Source organism: Equus asinus, chromosome 29, assembly GCF_041296235.1.
Source record: "Equus asinus isolate D_3611 breed Donkey chromosome 29, EquAss-T2T_v2, whole genome shotgun sequence".
In the NCBI taxonomy this organism is placed as follows: Eukaryota; Metazoa; Chordata; class Mammalia; order Perissodactyla; family Equidae; genus Equus; species Equus asinus.
Window position 1 is genome coordinate 19,219,480 of NC_091818.1, and position 26,718 is coordinate 19,246,197.

General features: G+C 40.1%; 1 protein-coding gene across 10 annotated transcripts in view; it reads left to right on the top strand.

Annotated features, from left to right (window-relative positions):
- The window catches only part of ZNF438 (zinc finger protein 438), a 185,583-nt gene that overhangs the window by 1,043 nt on the left and 157,822 nt on the right, over window positions 1-26,718 (top strand). The gene's annotated exons all lie outside the window — the stretch shown is intronic.

The following is a 26,718-nucleotide window of genomic DNA, read 5'->3' on the forward strand; positions in this document are numbered from 1 at the left end:
AGTTTGACACGTTAAGTCGAGGATGGAGGATTCTCTCCAAGACTCCATATCCGGGCTTCCTTTGGGGTCCCGCAAGTGACCAGATCGCTGAGGACAACTTGTAAAGATAACCACTTGCTGCCTCAGTTTCCTTTTTGTGTAAAAGGGAGGTAAAGCCGCTGTTGGCCTCCCTGTTATTCCCACGGGACCGGGAACATTGTGAGAGCACGTGAGGTGACACAAGCATGGAAATTTGCTACGAGGAAACTTAGTCGGTATTCTGAGAATGTGGTGGCCAGTGGCCATTGACAAAGGTTTTGTAGGGAGGGATGTTTTTCCCGATTTTGCCTTCTCACCCCTTCTCCCCATCCCCCATCTCATCATGGACAGCGCGCTTGAGCCTGATGGGCATCTGACCTCTTGTCAACGAACTTGGTGGAACAGGGATCAAGAAATAACTGGTGACGTTATCACAATGTTCTTAGCAATTACAGGCCCCCTCGTGTGGGTTTTGCTGAGAAAACTTTTAGCGTGCTGGAACTAGAACATAAAACTCAACAGAGATACACTGAGTTTTAGGGATTGTGGGCGCGTAGGCTTGGATATTCGATCATCAGTCTGACTGCTTGGATTTCTTGGCCTGCTAGGGGTTAGTACATTATTGATGATTAGTGCTGTATTAGAATACTTCTTAAATTCAGGGACAAGTACTTGTCAGAAACTTTGAAGGGAACAATGTTGTGCACACCCCAGGGTGTATTTATACGGGAGATTGAGAGAGCACATTTCTGTAAATTCAGTTCGGGGGCGTAATACCCTTCCTTCCTAGGTTGAGGCACCTTAGAGTCAGAAAGCAGGGATTCTAATTTTTGTTCCACTTGTTAGTAGCTTTGTGTCCAAAGACAAGTCACCCAAACTTGGAACTTACTTTCTCCGTCTCAAATGGGAGATGATGATATATCTGCTGTTGCTTTTTCAAGGATCAAGTGAGATCATGGGTGAAAATGGAAGGCTGTCTATGGGATTGTTCTTGAGAAGTTAGCGTAGGTCCCCTGGCCTGGCTAAGAGGCGTGTGGGTTCAGAAGTCAGGTTCTGAGTCAGAACTAGAAGAGAAGAGCAAATAAGACAGTCTCCAGCCTAGTGGAGCTCATGTTCCTGTGGGGAAATAGGCGACAAAGAATGAGTAGGTTGTATCATTTCAGATAGTGATGAGCTCGGTGAAGGGGAGGAAGGTAGGAGACTGACAGTGGGGCAACAGGGCAGGTGGGCTTGGATAGGGTCCCCCAGGGAGGGCCTTCCTAAGGAGCTGACACCTGAATCAGTTGAAGTGAGAGGAAGAGCCTGCGGCGAGAACATTTCAGGCAGGAATAGTAACAGCAGTAGACACTAGTGGAACTTCCTGTATGTGATGCACTCTTCTAAACACTAAATTACATTTTTACAGCCACCCTAGGAGGTAAGTATAAAGTCTTCATTTTTATTGATGAGGAAACTGACACACGGAAAGGTTAAGAATTAGCTCAAGGTTGCACAGCTAAAACGTGGTAGAGACAGTATTTGAATTTGGGCAGTCTGACTTCAGTCAGTGCCCCCAAAGGACAACACGGTACCGCCTCGCAGCAGGAGCAGCATGAAGCAATGCTTTGAGGTGGAGACAAGCCTGAGGTGGCCAAGGCATCGCAGGGCGAGAGTGTCTAGAACACAGCGAGGAAGGGGGAGAGTGGTGGCGCGTGATGTCGGGGGGCCAGGCAGACGTGGGGGCCCTTGTAGGCTGTGGTGAGTAAAGATGCTATTTCTGCATATTCTGAAGGTTTACACCAGGGGAAGAGCATCTGATTTCAGTTTTATTGGATGAAGAATTGTAGGGTCATGACGTGGGGTGTATTGAAAATGGGGAGCTGGAAGGCTGTTGCTGTTCCCTGGGGGAGCACTGGAGGGTCTTGAGCTAACGGGGGTAGTGATAGAGATGATAGTAAGTGGTGGAATTCATGATATACTTTTGATGGTAGAGCTGCTGGTGTGGCCTTACGAATGTGGAATGTGAGGAAAAGGGAGAAGTGATGACTTCTTAGGTTTTGGGCTGGAACAACTGGGAGAATAGTGGTGCTGTTTACTGAGAAGGGAGAGAGAGGTTTGGGAAGAAAATCACAAATTCTGTCGTGGACAAGGTTTAGATGCCTGTTAAAGTAACAGAAGTGATAGTGCTAGTAATGACGGTAAGCACTATGTGAGCATAAACTGTGTGCCAGGCAGGGTTTTAGGCACTTTTGCATATATTAATTCATCTAATCCATATAACAGTTGCATATGCTAGGAACTGTTATGGTCCCCATTTCACAAATGAGACAACGGAGGCACAGAGAAGTTAAAAGTGACTTACCTGAAGTCCTCCAACTTGTGAGTGGGCTTCAGACTCAAGCAGTCTGGCTTTGGAGTCCATGCATTAGTCCCTGTAACTACTTCCAAGTGGACTTGTTGAGTAGGCAGTTGGATAGGTGAATATGAAACTCAGGGGAATGGTCAGGGCTGGAGAGACACGTTCATAGTTCTGAAGAGAAAGCCTGCTTTTGTTCCTCATCTAACCCTTGGTTGGCAGTGGGAGAAAATAACATAGGCAGTGGGGCTGTGCTAACTGGCCTTCCATTGCTTGACTCTGTTCACTCAGCCAATATTCAGTATCTCCCCTTCCATGAGGTTCCATGAGGATGAAGTCTGTATGTCTTTTATTTCTCTGTATCTTGTCCCTAATCCAGTGCCTGCTGTGTAGTGGATGTTAGGGATGACTTTATATGCAGGACATTTGGTTAGGTTTTGGGAGTTCAGAGATGAATAAAACATAGTGCTCTTCCTGGAGGAGCAGAGTATGAGGAAAAACCTGTGGGAATAAAAGCATAGTAGACTGAGTGCATAAATGCATGCTGATTAGTTCCTTCTGGCCTCCTGCAGCCCCCTGCACCCATATACTCGAGGGATAGGGCATGAAAGGGTCAAAGGAGCTAAAGAATGCCTAAGCAATTGCAGGCTGAATTTGAGGCTCCCTAAGAGTCCTTTTCAACAAAAGAATTACCCCAAATCTTGCATATTTTACTATATTTGCATTAGTTTTGTTTGGCAACGATAGAAGTTTTACCAAATGAAATATGTTTTAATGCTGGAATATCATTGTAGAGTGATGAGTTTTTCCAGTTCTATTACCTCAGTGTTGACAGGGCTCACTAGTGAAATAAGGGAGTTGGCTTGAATGTTGCAGCTTGCATAACAGAGTGATGGAGGGGCTGTGTGAAGTATTTCGGCAGGTTTCCACCAGTTGAAGTGTATCACGCCAAAGTTCCACATATTCGTATAAGTTTGAGTTTCGCTGCTGATCATCTCTTTGAGATACATTTTTTGTCATAGAAAGGGGATCTGACGAGATAGGCATAGGTGGAATTATAGATTACATTTCTTATATGTGGAACATAGAAACTAGAACTATATACACAAAAGTAAGTGTCTTATTTCTGTAGATCGCTTTCAGGATGTACTACAACCTTAGCACATTTGTCACAGTTTTATTACTTCCTATCATGAGTGTTTCAAACTCGAACCATTAAAACATTGTATAAAATTACACCATTGTAGATTTTATGGTTAATTTCTGAGTTTTTTTCTTACAATATATGAAATTATATATATATATATTTTTAAAGATTTTATTTTTCTCCTTTTTCTCCCCAAAGCCCCCCGGTACATAGTTGTATATTTCGTTGTGGGTCCTTCTAGTTGTGGCATGTGGGACGCTGCCTCAGCGTGGTCTGACCAGTGCCATGTCCGCGCCCAGGATTCGAACCAACGAAACACTGGGCCGCCTGCAGCGGAGCGCGCGAACTTAACCACTCGGCCACGGGGCCAGCCCCTACAATATATGAAATTATATTTTATTTAGCTTTTTTAGCTTTCAGTGGGAGAGTTGATCTGAAGACCAAGTCCACTATAACTCTAAACAGGAACCCTCCACCAATATAAATGTAGAGATGAGCCATCCCATTTTGCAGTTCACAAATTTTAAATCTGCTCTTGTGGCATTCCTAAATTTAATGGAGTTGAAATGATTAATATTTCTTTATACTACAATTGCAGTTAGCTTCCTTAAGAACATTAGATATGGTAAAGTAGAATTGCATCTTAAATGGCCTGTTGATTGCTGGGGCTTTGTCACTTTTTTAAGTTCAGGCTTAGCAAGGCAGGTTGATGGTTCTTCAGTTGTGTCAGATAGCTCGCAGCAGAGCCAGAACGGTAAGACCTCCTATTTAAAGACAACAGAAGCCACTCTTTCTAACACTGACCAGATGAAATATAGCATCCTATATAACTTATAAAATCCAAATTCCTTTTAAAATTTGTATTTACATAAGCAAATTTAAAAACTACTTTATGTTAAGAGTACAAATGTAAATATATGGAAATTGTTTCTTGTGGAAAACCATGTGTCTAGCCCAGTGATGGAATGTAGTGGGCATTAAATATAATTCTTAAAATTCTGCTTCTTGTAGTTTCTTTTATTTTTGCATATTACTTTCAACTTATATCTATATATGTATATATATATATACACGCATATATACACACATCCTATATTAGTAATAACTGAATATTAGTTTGTGTACTTTTACTTAACATTGTAAATGTTTGAATATATTTAAATAGATATGTAGCACTTAATTTTGATTCATTTCAGATTAGTTGCTTAGAAATTAAAATCATGAGGCTTGATTTTTTTTTTTCCCCCACATAAAAACTAATGAGTAATAATTAGTAAGTCTGGGTGGAGACTAACCTTTAGTGATAAGTTAACCAAGTTGTCGCCCCAGAGGAACACCCAAGAAGAAAATTCTTAGAGAAGCTTAAGCAAGAACAGCATGTTGGTGGAAGGGGTGATTTAACCATAACTCCCCACCATACCTATAATTCTTCTTAAGATATTGCTGTCCTATAGGCAGCGTTCTATTTGCAGAACTTATATTGTAAAACTGCTGGTTTCAAGCTGCGTTCTAAGCCACCAAGCTATAGAGAGAGAAATGTGAGCTAAACACTGGGATGGAGTACTATGGATTTAGCTCAGTGGATCTCCACTGGAGATGATTGTGTCCCTTACCCCAGCTCACCCTGAGGACCTTTGGCAATGTCTGGAGACATTTTTGGTTGTCAAAACCATCTAGGGGTCATTGCTCCTGGCATCTAGTTGGTGGAGGCCAGGGATGCTCCTCAGTATCCTACAATGCATAGGACAACCCCGACAAAAAAAGTAGTGCAAAATGTCAGTGCTACTGTTGTTGAGAAACCTTGAAATATATATTTCTTTTTCTTTTTTTTTTGATACTTTAGATGTTGAGGTGGTAGTTGTATGTGGCAAACACCTAACTTGTACAAAGGATTGTGTTGAACTGCTTTTAGTATGTTGGAAATCTGAGCTAATTTGGTTCCTTGCTTAGAATTGCATGGAAAATAATTCTTGTAACTAATAGCCTTGATTTCTTTTGGTTGCCAATGTGTCTAGGGTTTTCAGTTTGTTTTTAGCCATGGAATTTTTTTTTCTTAGTAAAACTAATTTAATCCAGGCATTATATAATCCTGGATTGTAACAGGTTTGGTATATGAATCCCCTTCAGTTTTGTACATATTGAATTAACTATCTCATAGTTACATGGTTGTTTATGTATTTCAGAAATCCTTTTCACATTAATTTTCATATGTGATTATCATAAACACCCCATGAAATGTGTAGGACATGCATTACCCTCACTATTTGACAGATGAGGAAACAGACTTAGATCAAATGACTTGCCATATGTATTATAGCAAATTGGTGACAAAAGCAAATCTAGGACTCAGGTTTTGATGCTTAGGACATTTTTAAAGTTACCGGTTATTGTTATCCCATTTAATCTTCCTGACAGTCCTATGAAATAGGGTTATTATTTCTATTTTATAGATGAAGAAACTGGTTCAGAGATATTAAGTAACTTATTCAAGGTCGCCCAATTCATAATAGAGTTTTGATTATTGCCACTGAGCTGTGCTACCTTTCCAGGTATTCTTCTCTAGTGAATTTGACAGTTTCTGGATAATTCACCAAACCTATGCCTAACCTAACTAAGTAGGTCTCTTGACACTGTAGGGGAGGGAAAATTCTCATCTCCCCTCCTTTACTCTCTAGCTGGGCCTAAGAATTAAAGTGACATAGGACAGATTAACAGGAGAAAAACATACACATTTATTAAACTTTTTTATGTACATGGGAGCCTTCATAAGAGAATGAAGAGCCGAAGAAGTGACCAGAGCAGGAAGCTTTTATACATTTTAGGCAAAGAAACAAATTCGTGAAGATTTGACAAGACAAAGGGGTTTGGGCTAGGGGCAGTAAATGATGAAGAAGTTAAGGAACTAGGAACTGGGAATATAAGGGTTAGTTTAACAAGATTTCTCAGTCCCCAGTTCTCATCTCTGGCGGTAAGAATGTCTTTCTTCCTCCTGGTACAGGGAGGGTACCTTTCCTGTGGGAGTTTTATCTCTTGCTTTCAGGAAGAAAAAATGAGAGTCAGAGTGTCCTTGCACCTGCTATTTCTTAAGTACCTTTAATTCAAAATAACCAGTATGTCAAAGTGGCATATTTTGGGGTGATATTCTGGTTTCCTTCAACACCTAGTCAAATGTTCATGTTGTCGCTTGAATCAATTCATAATTCAGTGTTTGTAATCCTACTCTGATTGGACTTGAGTGGAAACTTCACTGAGTTTTGATAAGCCATAAGGTAGCATTACTTGCTGTTTAGAATTTATGTTTTGAGAACACTAAGTTCAAAAGCAGTCCAGAGAGATGGCTCTCCGCTGTGTTTGAGTGTACTTGGGTGAGGCACCCACCTGGCGTGATTACTTTGCCAACGTAATAGAGGGATTTACATTTGGGGTAGGACTCCCATTCATTCTAGTTTTCTAATTAGAATCCATGTTACTCTCTTTAGCCATCTTTCATGTCAAATGTGAGGCTGTTTCTCTTACTTTTTCTCCATGCTGACCTAAACCTGACTGATTGACTTTAACAACAAACAAAATGATAAATAATGGTTGGTTTTTATTTTCCTTTCTGAAACAGAGTTCGTCTTACTCTAAATGAGTGTACCATTTTTGTGAGGTGGTCAGAGCTGATGATAGTCACTTTATTTTCTAGATTGGAAAATTTAAGAAGAGATTATCTGTTTACCCAATAAATCAGTTTCAAAGATAGGATTTAGAATTTAGGTTTTCAGATCTTACAAAACCAAGCCACACTGTCATTTCCATTAGATCAGAAAGAATATCTACTTAGATATTTGACCACTTATCATTTTGTTTGAAGATTATTTGATGATATTCAATTCTTGATGTAAGTTTCAGTAGTTGGGAATTTTAATGTTTCATATAATACATCCATTAGCTGAATTTGGACCATTGATAGTATGAAATTGTGGGTCTGGGATTGAGAGAAGGAAAAGGACACCTTTGTTAGTGCAATTGTATATTGGGCAAGAAGGAATATAATTAGACTTAAGAGGTGAAGATTCCCAACTTTCCATAAAACTGAATTATTGTTACAAAAATATTTTTCTTCGCTCCATGAAGAAAAATGCTAATATCAAAGTAACCGTAATATTTATTGTATTATTGAGGGAAGAGGCCACCATACAAGTGTGGCTGGAACAAAGCTGAATTTCATACTTGCTAAGCAAGGGAGAACTATACTTGCAGAATATAGTCCTCCTAACAGGCAGGGATGTACTTTGATAGGATTTTGAGGAAGCATGAAGTTTTAGGATTGGCTTCTTTCAAAAGAGAGAGAGTTACAGATTGGCCGACTTTAAACTTGGAGTTTAGGCACTGGCCAGCTTTGAGGAGCCAGGGTACTGAAGAGGGGCAGCGGCTCATTGGCCAACTTTCTCAGCTGTGTACTTAAGTGGAAAAGTTGAGTAGAGTGTAAAGCTGATTGGTTGGGGCATATTTAAAACCAGTTCTGTGGTTACTTGTTCCCACCTTGGGACAAGAGCCAAAGAAGAATCTTTTCCTTTCTTGACGTTGGAGAATAGGTACTTTTTATTTTCCACATTTATGTCAATCATTTATGTTAGCAGTTGTGCTAATATAACAGTTTTGATTTTACCTTTCTTCTGAAACTTAAAAAAAAAATGAGTGCAATGAATATCATTTTTGTTCTATCTACCAGTCTCAGGATTATATGATATTTGGGACCCGGGCTGCTTCAAGGATTATTTTTATATGTGGTTAAAGAGGTAATATGTTATTTATGGAAATACTTTAATGCTTTAAACATTGTGGTGAAAGCTGTGTTACTTTTATGTCTATTTTTCTGTCTTGTCGGAGTGTGTTGTATCACATGCCTGCCAAAATTAGTCTTGATGAATACTGAATTATAGATCTAAAAGTTTGCTGTTTTTGCTATAGTTAGAGATACATCTAGAAGTGATTACTTTTTGAAAATTAACTAGCAATTATTCTTACCAACATTTTAGAAGTTTAATGATTATATTGCATGTCTTTTATATAAGGTAGGCTGAATCATTTGAGTACCTGTGAATCATTTTACCACAATTATTATATCATAGTACAATTTATATAAAGTATTTTGGTTTAACATTTGTTGTAGAATATTTTATTCTTTAGAATGAAATAAAGAACTATTTATGACTATTTACCAGAACTGTGACAAAAAGTAGATCTTTTCTAAATTGATCTCTCACAGTAATATTTTAGTTTTAAAAATACTTTCCTACGGAGATGTTAGAAGAAGCTCAGAGGGCATTCTTTGTCTTAGAAGTTAGAGAAGGCAAAATGAGCTTTAGTATACTTTATTTTTTGTGTTGAAATTTTATTTAAAATACTCCATATACTTTATTTACATATGAAATAAGCTGATAATATTTAAAAAAGAGTGGGTGCTGTTGTGTTTATATGCAGCCCCTATTTCTTAACCCAGAGCTTTTGTGTCTCACCTCGCTGACTTCCAGATAGCTATTATTCAGTGATAAAGCTTTATTTGCATTTTAGATAGACCATTTTTATGTCGGAGCTTTTTGAAGACATGAAGCTGATTCTTGTTTTGGTTTATAGTCCAAGTTTCTGACCTGCTATGATAGTTAACTGTAAGAGGTTAAGACTAACCCAGTATTAAAATGAATATTATGATATTGTTTATGAAAGAGTGGTTGTTTAACTACTAAATGATCCTCAAGTGCTTTTATCCTCAGCATTTAAATTTTATAAATTTATACTAAATAGGTACTTGAATTTTCCAGGAGAAAGTTGTCTTTGATGCCTGCATATGGTTACTGGGATTATTTCTGTGCTATCTACAGTATGAAATAATAGATTTGAAATGTGTTTTTTCTCTCTGGCTGTGCAGTGAATAGTTGAGCTTTTATTACCTAGTGATATGATCAAGAAGGAATCTTGGGTTAGGTAGTCTTTTGTAGTAAAATGGAAAAAAACCAAGAGTTATATACTACTCTTCAGTAAAAGCCTTATTTTCTAGGCTTTACTGATATAATGGATATAAAATGGTACCTCATAGTTTAATTTGCAATTCTCTGATTTACTAGTGAGGCTGAGCTTCTTTTCATTTACTTATTAGCCATATGGATTTCACCTACAGTTGCCAGATTTAGCAAATAAAAATACAGGACACTGTTAAATTTGAATTTCAGATAAACACCACAATTTATGGTATAAGTATATGCTATGTAATAGTTGGGACATGCTTATACTAAAATGTTTTCCATTGTTTATCTTTAATTCAAATTTCATGGGGCATCCTGTACTTTTATCTGACAACTTGATCTTTTCTTCTGTGAATTGACTACTTCTGTCTCTTACCAAATTTTCTGTCTTGTTATTTTTCAAGAGAGTTCTTGGCATATGCTAGTTATTACATCCCTTTTTTTTTTGTTGTTGTTGTTATAAACATTTTCTTCCAGTCTTTTGTCTGTCTGTTAACTTTGTATGTAGTGTCCTTTGTTGAATAACCAGTCTTTAATTTTGATGGACTCACTTGCATCAGAATTCCCCCATGTTGTTTATACTTTTGAGATCTTTCATTACTCAAGGTCACAAATGTATTATCCTTTTTCTTTCATTAGTTTCATAGTATTACCTTTCATATTTAGATGTTTAATCCATTTGATGTTTATTTTATGGGAAGTGTGTTAGGAGATGAGGTGAGAGGAGGTAGTGAGGGGAGCAGATTGCATGGGGATTGTAGGCCAGGTGAAGACTTTGGTTTTTATGCTAATTGAAGTAGGAAGCCAGTAGAGGTTTTGAACAGAGAGTGCCATGGTCTGAAATATGCTTTTAAAAAAATCCTCTATTGAGAATAGGTTGTGTGAGGTATGGCACAGACTGCTAATAATTGTGCAGTATCTAGTTCTTCCTCCTGTCTTGTAGTATCAGACCCTTCTGGTCTAGCTGAGTACGTGGCTACCCACTTAGAGACTGTATTTTTCAACTTCCCCTGCCTGTAGGTATGGCTATGCAGTTAGGTTTGGGCCAGTTAGATGTGAGCCAAAGTGATAGGTGCAACTTCTGGTTTATCTACTTAAAGATAAGGTGCTTGACCTGTTCCTACTGACTGGAAGGCGGCAACAAGTATAATGGCAAGCACTGCCTTGAACCCAGAGATAGGAGTCCTTTGATGAGTAGAGTAGAGCCATCCCTCATCAGCCTAGTCCCTGGATGACATTGTGGAGCAGAACCAACTACTCCTCCTCCTCCCAGCACCTGCCTATCTCTCCACTGTTTTAAGGAAGAAAATCAACTTCTTTCTTCTTTGAGCCACTGTAGTTTACATCATTTTGTCACAACAGCTTACCCCATACCCCATATAATGCCGAAACTGTTGTTTTGAAGTGGGGTGTTTGCATAATGAAAAGCTAAAATGCAGGGCGCTGGCTGAGTGGTTGGTCGACAGGCAGTGGGCACTATGTTATAGGCTAGAAAACTGGTGACCTGTACTATGCTGCAGCAAAACCTTAGGGGAAACTGTCACCTCTGATAACTTGGAAGGCAGTCAATGTGCCTATCTAGTTCGTACCTCCAGGGAAGTGGTTAGAAAGACTGCTAAAATGAGTTCACTACTCCTTGCTCCTCTAGCAAGGAGCTGCAAGACGGTGTGAGATAAGGGAACGGTTAGCTAGTTTGCAATAAGAGTTGGAAGGGAGTGTGTTTTGCTAAAGGAGTTTCTCTCTGCCCATGGCTTGTGCTCTGAATTGACTGAAAGGACAGTAATTTGGAGTACTAACAGGGTTGGAAAAATTGCTTCTCAAACAGCAAGAGGTAAGATTCATCCTCAGGAATGTCTCATTAGAATTTCTTGGCTGACAGTGGAAGCCAGTCCAGGCAAGGATCAAATTAAGGATTTAGCTTCCCACCTGAACCGATCAGTTAAGCTGGGTGAAGCTCTGGTTACAAAGTCTCAGTTCCCTACAACAGAGGTTTATTTCCTACTTGTGACATGTCTGTAGCTCTGTTCCACATGCTCTGTTATTCAAGCCAAAGGAATAGGCCTTTGGGGGACATTGCTATTCCATGGCAGACGGAAAAGAGACATGGCAGAACCAACTGCTTGGAGTGGCATGTATTTTGTTCATATTTTATTGGCCAAAGCAAATGAAATTGTTGAGGCTGAAATCAGTCAAGGCAGGAAGGACTATCTCAAGTCACATGGCCTACTCTGTTGTAAATGGGGTGTGATGATATAATCCTCCTGTAAATCAGATGACCTCAAGGTAGCTACCTTAAATCGAGGGAAAGAGAGAGAGATCTGTCACAGAGGCCAGCAAATAAAAGAGGAGAAATGACAAGTTTATATCTATGACCAGACTAAATATTTGGTTGTGGTTACTTTCACTTGGCTCTGACTGAAGGCAAACAGACCTATTGAATTTTTGAGAAGGTTGTGTTGTCAAAGATGCCATAAGTTTGGCTTGCAAAAGCCTGGGATGGCTTGACATTGTTTGACACCTAAGGCAACCCTTGACCTCTAAATTTGCTTGACCCCCAGCTCTTTGCTACCTTTTTGGAGTGCATACTCTTTCGTGTCCACTTCATATATGGCCAGAAAGGATAATGGAAAAAAAGCATCTTCCAGAGGCAGAACCACGCTCCATCAGACGAACTGACAAAGGGGATCACCCCAGAGAACAGAACAAGTTTAACCAAGGGACTTGCTTCCCTGGTAGAGTGGGGATTCTTTGCCATTCCTGTCCAGCAGTATTTCATCATTGCTAAGAATATGTATTTGCCATTCTTTTCTTTTCAGAATAGAAGACTTAATTAAATTCATTTTATTTGCGTTCCATTGTCTATTGGGTATGATGGTGGTGGTGGTGGAGAGCAAAGGTTACTTGTCCGTTAGTTTGTAGGTCACCGGGCTGGGACAGAGCCACATCGTTACCTGTTGAAGAGGTTGTGCATCACTCAGAAATCCTAGACTTTGAGCTGAATCCAGTAACTGGATGGGGCTTTACGTTATCCCTTTAGAAAGGAGATAACTCTTCCAGAGTGGGAAGAAGGATGCACTCCCACCTCCCACATTTAGCTAGGCACATAACCCCTACATAGAAACTGTATTTCTTAGGCTCCTTGTAGTCGGATGAGGCCGTATGTCTAAGTTTAGACCAGTGGATGGGAGTGGAAGTGATGTGTGCAACTTGTAAACTACATTTGTATTAAAAAGCTCCTTGTTTGTCATATTCTTTTTTCCCCATCCCCATGAATGAGGTGTTGGTGAGCCAGCTTCTGTCGTACAGACAAGGACAGCGCCCCCTCCAGTGGTGGGACAAGAGAGGAAGAACCTCAGTCTCTGGACTGAGGAGAGTTGTCCACATTCCTGAGACCACTTGTCTGCCCCTGGACTCTTACGTGAGAGGGAAATAAACCTCTTTTATTTGAGCCACTGCATTCTCGGTTTTGTTACAGCAGTTTAGCCTATATCCTAGTTAATACAGATGGCAATGATGTAAGCAGGAAACAGACGTAGAAAGTCAGATTTGGAATTGTTCTTTGTGATTTTTTTCCAATTGAAGCTTTTTGTTTATATATTCTTTCTTTAAAAATTTACTTTTCGAATTGTCTAACAAAGAGTTTAGAAATAAACTCTTACTTGAACATCACTCCTGTTATGATTATGATATATTCCTTTTTATTTCATATGCATATGTTTACATATTTATATAAAATTTTGTATCCTGATATTTTCTTGTGATATCCGTTTTCTTTGTCGCTTTAGAGTTCTTATTCTTGCACAGTTGTTACATAACATTCAAGTTTATCATACTTTACTTAAAATTTCACTTTTTTTGCTGCTATGGACTGGTAAGACTTTTAAGGAGGTGATTAAGGTTAAATGAGGTGATCAAGGTTAAGTGGGGTCATCAGGATAGATGCCTGATCCGATGGACCTGGTGCCCTTGTGAGAAGAGGCAGAAACACCATGTGTCTCTTGCATGTGGGGACACAGTGAGAAGGCGGTCTTCTGTAGTCCAGGGAGAGGCTCTTGCTGGAACTCAAGTGTGCTGGCACCCTGGTCTCAGACTGCCAGCTTCCAGAACTGTGAGAAAATAAATTTCTGTTACAGCAGCCTGAGCTGACTAAGACAGAGCCTGTACTTTGCACTGCTACACCGTGTGTAGAGGCTTTTCTCACATCACACAGACTGCGAAGAAAGGTCCAGAAACGTAGAACACCAAGAAAGACTAACGTTACTGAAGCCAAGAGGCAAGCATTTTAAGATTAAGGATGTCAATATTAAATTGACAGGCCTAGTAAATTCTGAATGAATTTTCGGTTGAAAAGTCATCTGTATTTTCGAGAGAGTAGTTTTGTGTTTGCAGGCAAAATCTGGATTGTAGAAGGTTAAGTAGTGAATTTGGAGGGGTGGTAGAAATAGTTTAAACTATCCTTCAAGACGCTTGGCTGTGAAGGGCAAGGGACAAATAGGACAGTGGCAAGAGAGAGACATTATGTCTAGGGAAATGTATTAGTTTTATTTGCTTTATGATAGGAGAGGTTTAAGCATATATATGCAGTGGGGGAAATGTCAGAAGAGAAAGAGAAGTTGAAGATGTGGAGGGGAAAGTGGATAGACGTGGCATCAGATCCCTAAGGATGTGGGCTGGATGGCTCGAGTTCCGGTTGAAGGTTAGCTTTGGGCAGGAAGAGGGACATCCTTCCTCTGCACTGCCAGGAAGGTGGTAAGAGGAAACTGAGGGAGTCTGACCTAATCACCTCTCTTTTGTTTCTGTGGAAATGATGTCACTTGCTGAGTGGAGGGGAGAGTAGGAAGCTTGAAGAAAGTGATGCAGGTCTGGAATGAATTCTGTGGGATGTGAGAGAGGGAGCCTGTTGGGGGCACAAAAAAGATTGATGGGCAGCAGTGAGTAAGGGCCTACAGAGATGGGAGACTGTGCATTTGCAGAGTCCCCGGTCCTCATGGTTGGGGCTTTTTAAAGCAGTAATCTCTAGATGATTGGGGGGTGGCACTGAAGAAGTAGCTTCTTAGATTGGTTTAGGGGAAGGACAAGCCAGCGAGAAAGTTGAGAGTTTAGGCAAGAGAGTGGGCAAAGTTGGGCAATTAGATCCTGGTTATAGGGGACAGAGATGAAGCTTGGAGCATGGTTGATGGGTTAGGAAAAAAGTAGAGAAAGGAGTCAGGGAAAAACTGGAAGCTTAAACATACTTAAGATCAAGTATATCTATCTTATTCATTCATTCAATAAATATTGAGCATTTGTCTTCCAGACACTGTTCTGAGTGGTGTGGCTATCTAGATCAAAACAAAGTCCCTGCCCTGGTAGAGCTTACTTTCGGTGGGGAGGTAGACAACAAACATATCTGTATATATAACTTCACATGGTAAAAACATGTTAAAAAGAAAATGAAGAGGAGTAAGGGGGTAGAGAGTCATGCATCTGCTATTTTATGATAATGTGAACGGGAAGAGGCTTTGGAAGAGGTGACCTCTGAGCAGAGAGTCGAATGTAGTCAGGACGTAGCCTTGCAAAGAGCATCCCGGGTAAGGAAACATCCTGGCCGAGCCCTGGCTGGGAGCTTGCCTGAGAAGCAGCCAGAGCACTGGGGAGCAGGAGCCCAGAGGAGAGGGGTGATTAATGAGAGTCATGATACATTAGGGCTGCCAGAAGGATTTAGGATTTTATTCAAGTGTCATGGGAAAGTCACTGGAAGATTCGAATCAGGGGAGTAACTGTCTTTTCTTATGGTTCGAGTTAGCTGCTTTGTGGAGAATTGATTGGCAGTGGGAGGTGAGGAGTGTAGAGAGCTAGAAGGATAAGAGATTGTGGCCTGCAAGCAGCGTTTGGAGTTTGAGATTTCAGCAGCTGGGTGCTTCTGGGTGACGGATCCCATTGCTGCTGCTTTAAGCAGACGCACCCACTCCACAATAGGCATTCTTTTCAGTGGATGAAGGCCTGACCCCGACCCTTGCCTTATACCGCACCCTTTCCTGTTTTTGACTCTGCTCCTCACCAGTTTCATTATTCATTCTCCCATTTGGTCCTCACCTTGTCTTTCAGATCTGATGCACATTGTTGTGTGCTGCACCAAGACTTCCTCTCGATTTAGGTTTTCAGACTTTTTTCCGCAGTTTGATTTCAGTCTTCAGAAAACTTTCATGGAAGTCTGCTATGTAAGACAGGTGAAGATGAGAGAAATAGAAGTCGAGAAATAGAAATAGAGAAATAGAATAGAGAAATAGAAGTGCTCTGCCCACTTACAGCTGTTCTCTGACCCCTCTAAGCAACCCCGAGACACCTCCAGAAAAGCCCCAGCCTCTCAAGTCACAGTGGGGAAAAGCCTGGCCTTGAACTGTGATGCTGCCTCTCTTGCAGCAGGCGTCCATGGGGTCACCTCGGGTCATGCTGTCCCAGCTCAGCCTGTGCCTTCTTAATCCTTAGTCACCTAGCTGGCCAGACGGCAGCATGCACACAGTTACAGAACAGTGTGCTGAGGGCACTCACAGCCATGAGGTGGGCATGGTGCATCTTCCCAAGTGGTACTTTTACTTGCTGGCTGGTACTTAATTTACTAAATTTGCACAGTAAAAATTAGTGTAGTTCTAATTATAAGCTGTAAGTTCTGTCTGTCCTTCCCAGCAAATTCTTATATTGACCCTAATTAAGGATGTTAAATGTTTTTTATAACAACAGAAAAGACTTATTGTAGTTTAGAATGGAACATTTGTGTGAACTCTTTAAGGACAAAAAACATAAGATCAAGAAATGAAAAGTTTGCTTGGGCCACTTAGGGCTATGCCTCCAGTCTTCTGGGGATTGTTCGATCCCTCTGCTCTGCGTTGGGAATGCTTTGATAGACAAGGTTAGAACTACCTTTTTAGGTTGTCAGATATGTAGTTCTCTACTTTTTTTTATGTTTAATGGAGCTACTCTAACATTTTTCTTCACCATGGAGTAGGAACTGGCCATAATACAGACTCTGAACCGTCAAGCTTTTCTGGTTAAAGGTAAAACTATGAGTATTTTCTTCCTTTAGTCAAGTTTCATTTGGACAAATGTCATTAGAGTAAGCATTGCTGCATTAAAAAAGGATTTATATGGACAAGGAGATGGCCTACTAAGGCCAATACTCAAAACAAGGTTGTCCTGGGCCACAAAATAAGTTTTACACTTTGGATTAAAAACAAAAGGGATATCACTTGCATTAAAATCTGTAATGTTTCCTCTGAGTTGAAGGTGGATCTTTAAGTACTAAGATAAAAAATTTCTTTGTCATTAAGAAATTGATTTAGGGCTAGGGATTTTGCATAACACCACCAAATTATAAGACTATTGAGGGCATTGGTTTGGTCACTTTCACTGATGCATGCTGGGCTAGGAGTAAGTAGCATGGCACCTGCGGTGTCACACTTAATAACTGTATTTTGAGTGACTGAATGAGCCGTCTTTGATAGAAGTGTGGAAATAATATTGTCTGGTTGTAGATACAGGACAGCATCTGGCTTGAACGAGAAAGACTTCCTGGGTTTGCCGTTACAATATTGTTCTGAATATATGGCCCCTTTAAATTAGTAAAAACAGTAGCATAGCTGTAAGTGTTTTTTTTTGAGTTTCCCTGTTGTTAAGTCTGTTTAATCATGTAACATGCCAATTCTATCTGTAAAATGGGGATAGCAGCGCAGAATCTGTTTATTTAGTGTAAGTAGCTGCACTAAGATTAGATGAAATACACAGAATATGAGAAAATACATGAAAATTATATATGACAGTGGACTTGTATCCAGAATTTATAATGAACTCTTACAACTCAATATTAAAAAGGACAAATAACCCAATTAAAAAATGGGCAAAGGATCTGAATAGACATTTCTCCAATGAAGACTTATAAATGGCCACCAAGCACATGAAAAGATGCTCAACATCATTAGTCATAGAAGTATGCAAATCAAAACTACAAAAGATAGCACTTAACACCCATTAGTTTGCTATAATCAAAGACAGATAATAAGTGTTGGTAATGATGTGGAGAACTTGAAACCTTCATCCATTGCTAGTGGGAATGTAAAGGTGAGCAGCCTTTGGAAAACAGCTTGGCACTTCTTTAAAAGGTTAAAACATAGTTACCATATGTTACCCAGCAGTTCTGCTCCTAGGTGTATACCCAAGAGAAATGGAAACATACATCCACACAAACACTTGTATGTGAATGTTCATAGCAGCATTATTCCTGCTAGTTAAAAAATGGAAAAAACCCAAATGTCCATCAACAGGTGAATGGATGAACAAAATGTGATGTATCCGTACAATGGAATATTACTCATCAGTAAGGAGGAATGAAGTACTGATATATGCTACAGCACAGATGAATCTCAGAACATTATGCTTAAGTGAAAGATACTAGACACAAAATGCCCTATATTATATGATTCCACTTATGTAAAATGTCAAGAATAGGCTAATCCATAGGGACAGAAAGTAGATTAGTGTTTTGTGGGGATTGGAGGATGGGATGGGGGGCGGTGATTGTTCCTGGGTAGGGAGTTTCTTTTTGGGATGATGAAAACAGTCTAAAATTGTTGTGATGGTTGCACGACTCTGGGAATATACTAAAACCGATGAATTGTATACTTTAAAATGGTGAATGTATGGTATATGAATTATATCTCAATAAAGCTGTTAAAAAAGAATAAACGAGGTCATATATGGGAATGTATTTAAGAAGATACTATTATTGTTGTAGCTTGATTATAAGGTCTTTAAATAGTAGCAGGATGACAGATATTTTTCCTTGCTTGTCAGTCTGTGATTTTTATGCAGTGACTCAACTTTATAAGGCTATAACTCAGCAATATAAAATACTGAAAATGTTGAAACATAAAAGGAAAACTGCTTGGCTTACTATTTTTTATTTAATAGGATTTTCTGAATAGTTAACAATAAATAGAATGTGTCATTAAAGAATTAAATTTTAGAATGATAAAATTTTAGAGCTGGCGGAAACTTCAGAAGTCATCTATTCAAGGTCTTCTCATTTTGTTTTGTGAGAGAACTGAGTCCTACAGAGGTTAACTAAGATAACTTTGGTCACAGAGTTGAGTAAGTTCTTGAACTGAGACAGTATTCTTTCTGTTGACTCCTATTGGTTTTGGTGCTATTAATAGTATTAACACTAATAATATCAATAGCAGTTATTCAAAGCTTCCTATGTGCTAGGCATTCTGTTAGGCATTTTATATATATATATATGTTATCTTGGTTAATCTGCACAATTTGGGAAGATGATTCGTTTTACCTGTGTATTAGTCTCCTATTGCTGCTGTGACAAATTAACAAAACTTCATGGCTTAAAACAACACAAGTTTATCATCTTACAGTTCTGGAGGTTAGGAGCCCACCGTGGGTCTTACTGAGTGTCGGCAGGGCTTCGTTCCTTTCTGGAGGCTTTAGGGGACATCAGCTTTCTTGTCTTTTCCAGCTTCTAGAGGCTGCCCACGTTCCTTGGCTTGCGGCCTCCATCTGTCTTGAAACCAGCAATGGCAGGTTAAGTCTTTCTCATATGCCGTCTCTCTGGTTCTAACTCTTCTGCTTCCCTCTTCTGCCTTTAAGGACCCTTGTGGATACTTTGGGACCACCTGGATAATGCAGGTTACTCTCCTTATTTTAAGGTCAGTTGATTAGCAGCTTTAACTCCTCCTTGCCATGTAACATAACATATTCGCAGATTCTAGGAATTGGGACATGGACGTCCTTAGGAGGGGGCATTTTTCGGCCAACCACAATCTATTAGGTAAGAGATTTAGGTTCAGAGAGGTTAAGTAAATTGTTCAAGGTCACAGCATTAGTAAATGAAGGAGCTGATAGTTTAACCCATGTCTGTTACTTAGTATATCTTTCACAATAAGATGGCCTTTTCCATAAATGCCATTTGATCCTGATCTGGAAAAGTAAACAGGATGGCGAGAGTGTCCAGATAGTAGATAGTTCTTTCTTTTTGTTTAAAGATTGGCACCTGAGCTAACATCTCTTGCCAATCATTTTTTTCTTTCTTTCTTCTTCTCCCCCAGTACATAGTTGCATATTCTAGTTGTAGGTCCTTCTGGTTCTGCTGTGTGGGATGCTGCCTCAGCATGGCTTGATGAGCAGTGCTACGTCCGCGCCCAGGATCCGAACCAGCGAAACACTGGGCTGCCGAAGCAGAGCGTGCGAACTAAACCACTCGGCCACGAGGCCAGCCCCATAGTTCTTTCTTATTAAAGTAAAATCACATTTACTTTCATAATATCAAGAAATAGGCTGTTATTATGGAGCAATGGAAAGCACGTTAGAGAAGTATATTTATTGATGTGGGAAAATGTTTATCACTTTATCAAGACTTCCCATTCATTAACCTCCATTTCTCTCTATTCATCAGTTCCCTTCTGTCATCAATTCCTTCCTTATCAGCCTGGCTGCCTCAGTTAAATTACTCTCCTGCAAATTCCCTCAATTCCTTTGCACCTCTTTGATCTCTTCTATCTGGCAAAGCTTCAGGACTGGATGAGGGAACTACCTGCCTGTTGGTTTCACTTTAGTGATATACTTAGCAGCCTGGAAAATGCCCTGCAGCCTCCCCGAGTGCCTCTATTATCTCTCTCCCCACAGCATACCTCCTCCATTCTTTCAAACCGCTTACCCCTACCCTGTTACCTGACCTCTTAGCGGTTCTCCATGCGGCTGACCACAGTTGAGTATTGCTTCCTTTCAGAAACACTCTTCTCTTGGTGTTTGTCACACACCCTTTCCTGATTTTCCTTTTCCCATTCTGGATGACCACTTTTCAGTCTTCTGTGTTGGTTCTTCCACTTTTACCTGACTTCTGAAAGAGGAGTTCCTCAAAGTTTAGTCCTCTTTTTTCTTACTTGGCATTTTTGGTTTTGTGTATGATCTATTTGAACAAATCTTTCATATTTATAATTCTAGGCCAGGGTTTCTCAACCTTGGCATTAGTGACATTTTGGGCTGGATTATTTTATCTCATTATTTTAAAGGTTGGCACTTGAGCTAACATCTATTGCCAATCTTATTTTGTTTTTTTTCCCTTCTTTTCCTCCCCAAAGCCCCCCAGTACATAGTTGTATATTCTAGTTGTAGGTCCTTCTAGTTGTGGCACATGGGATGCCACCTGAGCATGGCTTGATGAGCGATCCCATGTCTGGGCCCAGGATCCGAACTGGTGATACCCAGGGCTGCCAAAGCGGAGCGCACGAACTTAACCTCTCTGCCACAGGGCTGGCCCTGGACTGGATTGTTTTTTGTTGTGAGGACTGTCATATGCATTGTAGTATGTTTAACAGCATCTCTGGCCTCTACCCACCAGATGCCAGTAAAACCCCCTCTACCCCAGGCATGTAACCAAAAATGTCTCTACATGTTGCCAGATGTCTCCTGGGGTGCAAAATCACCCATAGGCAAGAACCGCTTATCTAGCCTAAACCTCTCTTCTGAGAATTGAGGGAGGACACCTTTTCGGCCTCTCCACTTGAATGTCTCTTAGGCATCTCAAACTTAACATGACCAAAATGGACTACTGTTCCTTTTCCCTGATATGCTCTTCCTCCAGCTTTCCTCATTTCAGATCATTCGTGACCCTGCAGGCCGTTGGAGATGCTTTGGCTTTTATTCTGAGTGAACTAGGGGGCTCTCAGAGAATTTTGGGCTAAGAAATGATATGATCTCACTTAGGTCAGATCTTTGCTGAGAATAGACTATGAGTTGGAAAGTTGAAGCAGGAAGACTAGTTAAGAAGCTACTGTGGTAATAAGTAAAAAGATGATAGTAGCTTGGACCAGGGTGGTAATAGAGGAAATGGTAAGACGTGGTATTTTGGTTTAAGCCTTAAATTCAAATGTCCCTGAGAAGAGGAAGCAATGTATTGTCATGAGAGTAATATCTTAGTGTGATTTGTTTATCACACATTTTTTGAAAACTTGCAGGAAACAGGTGTTGGTTGAGCAGAGTGAGAAGAGAGTAATCAAAGGCCATTAACTTGCAGGGATGTTACTTGAATTCAGGCAGGAATGGGAAGTAAAGTAAGACCCCACAGGAGGAGTAAGCAAGACATCCGTATATCCAGGACTACCTCGCAGTCTTCCCAGGGCTGGCCCTCCCACTGGACAGCATGTACCTATGGCAGGATAGATGGAATAAATGGAAGTCGGGAGACTTGTCTTTACTAGATATTGGAAACAGGTCCTTTTGGGCTGTAAGGCTCTTAGCTGAAGTGAGGTGGCTGTTGGCATTTGGGGTGGGACGAGTTTTTGTTTTACAAGATTGCCCGTACGTTGCGAAACACAAGGCCTGGTTCCTTGCCGGTAACAATGTGTGTTCCCTCATTTTGACATCTGAAAAGTGCCCCTCCCCTCCAATTTCCAAACTCCCCATGGGAGTCAGACATGCTCAACTGCAAACCACTCAACTAGGACCCCTTTTCTAATTTGAAAATTGCCTTCCATAACATGAAGTCAAAAGGCTATGTCATGCCAGGCCCTGAAAGAAACCTTAGATTATTTGTTTCTAGTTTGGGGGGCTTAGAAGATATAGCAGTGAATATTGCCACCAGCACTTTAAAGTCAGCATTGATTTTTTATTGCTGATGCATCCCTTAAGTGTTTTCTGACCTTGATATGTACTTTAAAATATTAATTCTTAATTCTTTCATAGAGTATGTGGATGTCTCAGGGCCATCTCTAAAGACAGTGCAAAGGACAGCTACTCCAGCTGTCTTCTTCTCAGCATTGTTATGTAGGAGGACTTGAATGAAAATGAATGCGTTTGGAAGAAAGGGAGTTCCCAGCTATCTTCTAGCAGAGGGAGTGGGAGCAGGGTTGGGAGAGGACGGTTAGCGGTTATATATGCGTGTTTATGCACATCGTGCCTGGATCAGGTCTAGCTGCTATCCAGAGCTAAATTTGTTTTTATTAAAGAGCTAAGTAGTTTTAAAATCAAATTTCAGAAAAAGTAGAAAATAGAATGTAATATTTATCAGATTTGTGAAAGATCAATAACTCAGTATCGGAGCAATGAAAAACTCACCAAGGAAAAGAACAACAGTTTTGAATATATAAAATTTAAGACTTATTCACAGTGAAAAAATAATAGACTAGGGGAAATGTTCATATCAAGTATGACTAAGGGTTAATATCTGTAATACCTGAAGAACTCTCTCAAACTTAATGAGGAAAAAAAATCAAGATTTAGTACATAAGTGGACAGAGAATTTTAGCAGATAATGAGTAATACATTTAATAATAATGTGGGAATATGTTCATCATCATGGTAATCAAAGAAATGCATTTTAAATCAATCTTGAGTCACCCCTTCTCTTCTCTCGAAAGTACTGAAACTTAAAGTAACTCTCAGTTCTGGTGAGGTTTTAAGGTATTGCGGTCATTCCCTCCTATTTGTTTCTTGAGCTATAGCTACTCCCAGCCACTGCCTGTCTCTGAACATGTATGATTTCAGCTTCTTATGCCTTGGCCATGTGTATGTGTTTTCTCCCTCTTCCATCTGACCTCCTGTTGACTTCTCATCCCTTGAGAGCTGCAGTGGGATGCAGGGGGCGTCCTGACCAACTCAGCGCTGCTGGTGAGCTGCCCGCTCATTTGCACTTAGGCCTGCACTGCAGTCCTGGGTGTATGAGTCAAACCCTGCCCCTTGACTGGGCTGTTCTTGAGGTTAGGGGTGGTCAGTTGTGCCTCAGGGCCTGGCACACAGTAGTTGTTCAGTCAATGTTGAACTAAATTATTGAAATTTGGTGAATGTTTTAATGAACTACAATATGTCAAGGTGATGGAATAACATGATCACTGAAAGTGTAATTATGAGTGTAATTTATGGCAAAATTTTGTAACTGAGTACACGATGGTTTAGTGTGATTTCAGCTGCATTTGAAAAGGTAATAATCCTGTTTGCTAGAATTTTGATGATCCCTTTAAGTTGCTTTATAAACCAGCAGTGGGGAAGAAGTTGGATAGTAACCTCCTCCCCATGAACAATCTGTAGGTATGTATTCAGAAGTGGAGACGTCTTCTTTGGACTCTTTTTTCCTTAGTAATGAGCATAAGATCAGGTTAAATATTCCACAGATCAGGTTAAAACTGCATTGTGAAAATTCTCTTCTCTTGTGAAAATTCATTATACAAACAAATATGTATTAAGCATCTTCAAAATGCCAGCCACTCTTCTAAGCTCTGGGGTTAAAATAATGGCAAATAAAGTGTAACCCCGACATGAAGCTTATAGGGGAGATAGGCTAAGTGATTATAGTAAGTGTGATAAATGCTGTGGTGGGGAAGTGTAGCAGAGACACATGACTAGTGTGGGGACAAGGGATAGCCTTCTTGAGGAAGGAGCATTTAAGCTGAGACCAAACGGCTGAGTGGAGGTGACCAAGGAGCGGACAGGAAGAGCATGAGAGCAGTGACTTGGATAGGAGAAGGCCCTGCAGGTTGAGGAAGTACAGTGTGGCAGAGTGTGGCGAGTAGAGAGTGAAGAGAGAGGGCGTTGGAGAGGTGAACAGAATCCATGACTAGGCCCGTTCCCCTGGGACTTGGTAGAGGGTGGAGGGAGAAAATGATGTATTTTCCAAAGGAAAAAGTATTATTCTGCTTGGGTGTAGTTCAAACAATAGTCTTATGCATATGGTTTTATAAGGCTTTTATTATTCCTAGTAATGGAATGACTCATAGTAACATTGTTTCTATAGGAAAAATGTTTTGGGCTTCAAAAACTGTCGTAGAAGTTAACTTGCAAAAAATTTTTCTCACCATTTGGGGACTGCTTGGAAAGGCACACAATTGTAGTGTTTTTTGTTATTTGTGCTCAAATCATGCTTTGTCTGGTGTTTATCTATGTGGCTACAGTGTTGATTTTCCACCCTCTGATATGAATCAAAGGTATCATTCCGCAGATGTGGTTGAAATGTTTTCTTTTCCTGAACAGATTTAGAAAATGTGTGGAAATAAAAATAGAAATCTTTTCATAAATTTTTTGGTTTTCAGAGTATTTGTTCTTCAAAGTTAAAGATTCCTTCTGTAAACTATATTTTGGTATAGTGTTATATACTATGAAAGTATGAAAGATGAAATGGACTTGAAAATTGTTAGAAAGTAAAAGAGATTGGTATGGTTTCACTATGGAAGTCAAATGGAATGCAAAGGGTAAACAATACAAGGATAAAATGCCTGCTTTTAAAAAATACTTTAATAACTATGAGCTTATCATCATCATCTTCTTCATTAATAGCTATTGTTATCATTAGAAACACTAGATTTTTTAAAGCAGAAAAGAGCTGTTAAGGCCAGTCCTTTTATAAAATAGATCTATATGAGCTTCATTTTGTTTAATAAGTGAAACTTCAGGCTGAAACTCCCTCAAATTCCTCTGTCTCCACTAGGCAAAGTTAATTTCATCCACACCTGTCTCAGTGAACATACCTTTCTTTCTATATCAGTTAGAATCCTTTAGCTGGCAAGTAACAGAAGACCCGACTGAAAATGGCTTAAATAATAAGTAAATTTTATGATCTCGTATAACTAGAAATCTGGAAGAAAGATGGTTTTATAGTTGGTTCAGGTGTCAGCTAACTGCTGTCATTGGGCTCTTGGGATCTTTCTGTCTTTCCATTCTGCTGTCATGGATGAGTTAGCTTTTGTCCTCAGGCTTGTCTCCTCCTGGTCGTTAGAAGGCAGCCAGCTTTAGCTCCAAGATTTACATCCTCATATCAAGGCATCCAAGACTGTAAGAAAAGAAGGTGTCTCTTATAGTTTGGGCTGCTATAACAAAATACTGTAGACTGGGTGGCTTAAACAACAAATATTTATTTCTTGTGGTTCTGGAGTCTGGTAAGTCCAAGATCAAGGTACCTGAAGATTTGATTCTTGGTGAGGGCCCCTTCCTAGCTTGTGGACAGCCAGCTTTTTGCTGTTTCCTCACATGGTAGAGACAGAAAGCTCTAGTCTCTTTCTCATTTTATAAGGACACTAATCCCATTATGGGGGTACTACCCCCATAATCTCATCTAACCCAAATTATCTCCCAAAGGCCCCACCTCCAAATAGCATCACATTGGGGATTAGGCTTCACCATATGAATTTTTTTTTTTTTTTTAAATAAGGCCTAGATTTCTTTTTTTTTTTTTTTTAAGATTTTATTTTTTCCTTTTTCTCCCCAAAGCCCCCCGGTACATAGTTGTGTATTCTTCGTTGTGGGTTCTTCTAGTTGTGGCATGTGGGACGCTGCCTCAGCGTGGTCTGATGAGCAGTGCCATGTCCGCGCCCGGGATTCGAACTAACGAAACACTGGGCCGCCTGCAGCGGAGCGTGCGAACTTAACCACTCGGCCACGGGGCCAGCCCCGCACCATATGAATTTTGGGGGAAACACAAACATTCAGGCTATAGCATCTCTCTTATGTCTTTTTTAAGAGTGAAAAATCTTCCCCAGAAGTCTCCCAGCAGACTTGACTTCACTAGCCAACTTACATGATATAAGCCATTTCTAAACCAGTCAGTGGCAAGAGGTATAGAAGTCCTAAGATTGGCTTAGACTAGTCAAGAGTCATGGCCTTCCAGCTCTCCTGGAGAAGAACAAAATTAGGATTCTGTTATCCAGGAAGGAGAGTAGACCGGGAGGCAACTGCAGTGCCTGCCCTACCCTTCCAAGCTCAGTTCCTCTGCCTGGGCTCCCAATCCCTTCCTACCTTTTGGAGGACTTTATTTTCTTGATTATTTTCTCTCACCTTTATGTTCAGTCTGTCTCTCTTCTCATTCCTTATCTTCAAGCTTAGTGGTCTACATGTGCTGTCTCTGTTTCTTTTCCTCCATTTTATTCTTAAATCTTTTGTAGTCTGGATTCTGCTCCTCCTAATAATAAACTTCCCCTTCTCGTATCATCAGTGCTCACCCGATTGCCTCATCCTTTGCCAGTATTATCTGTAGCGTTTGGCAAGACCGGTGGTTCTCCAAGTTTAGCATACACCAGAATTATCCAAAGGGTGATTAAAATACAGATCACTGGGTTTCATCCTCAGAGTTTCTAATTCAGTAAGTCTGACATGGGACCTGTAGACTTGAGGTTCCTTAAACTCCCTGGAGACATGTGATATTATTGATTTTACTAATTACTGCTTTCTTCCTGAGCTTCAAAACT